Source organism: Triticum dicoccoides, chromosome 5B (genome assembly GCF_002162155.2).
Source record: "Triticum dicoccoides isolate Atlit2015 ecotype Zavitan chromosome 5B, WEW_v2.0, whole genome shotgun sequence".
In the NCBI taxonomy this organism is placed as follows: Eukaryota; Viridiplantae; Streptophyta; class Magnoliopsida; order Poales; family Poaceae; genus Triticum; species Triticum dicoccoides.
Genome location: NC_041389.1, coordinates 559,768,281 through 559,768,623, shown reverse-complemented (window position 1 = coordinate 559,768,623; position 343 = coordinate 559,768,281).

Here is a 343-nt window from a genome sequence, read left to right as displayed (position 1 = left end):
AAAGAATTAAAAAATAAAGCAAAAAACAAAAAAAAATGCAGAAAACAGAACAAAAAAACTGAAAAATAATAAAAATAGCAACAATAAGTATTTTGTTATAAGTACAAACAAAATAAAATATATAAAGCAACAAAGAAAACAAAAAAAGTGTTTTCAAATTTGAAAACTAATGGCACTAACAGAAAGTTTATAATTTTTTTAAAACTAAAAGCAAAAAGAATTAAAAAATAAAGCAAAAAACAACAAAAAATAAATAATGCAGAAAGCAAAACCAAAAAACTGGAAAAAAATAAAAATAGCAACAATAAGTATTTTGTTGTAAGTAGAAACAAAATAAAATAAA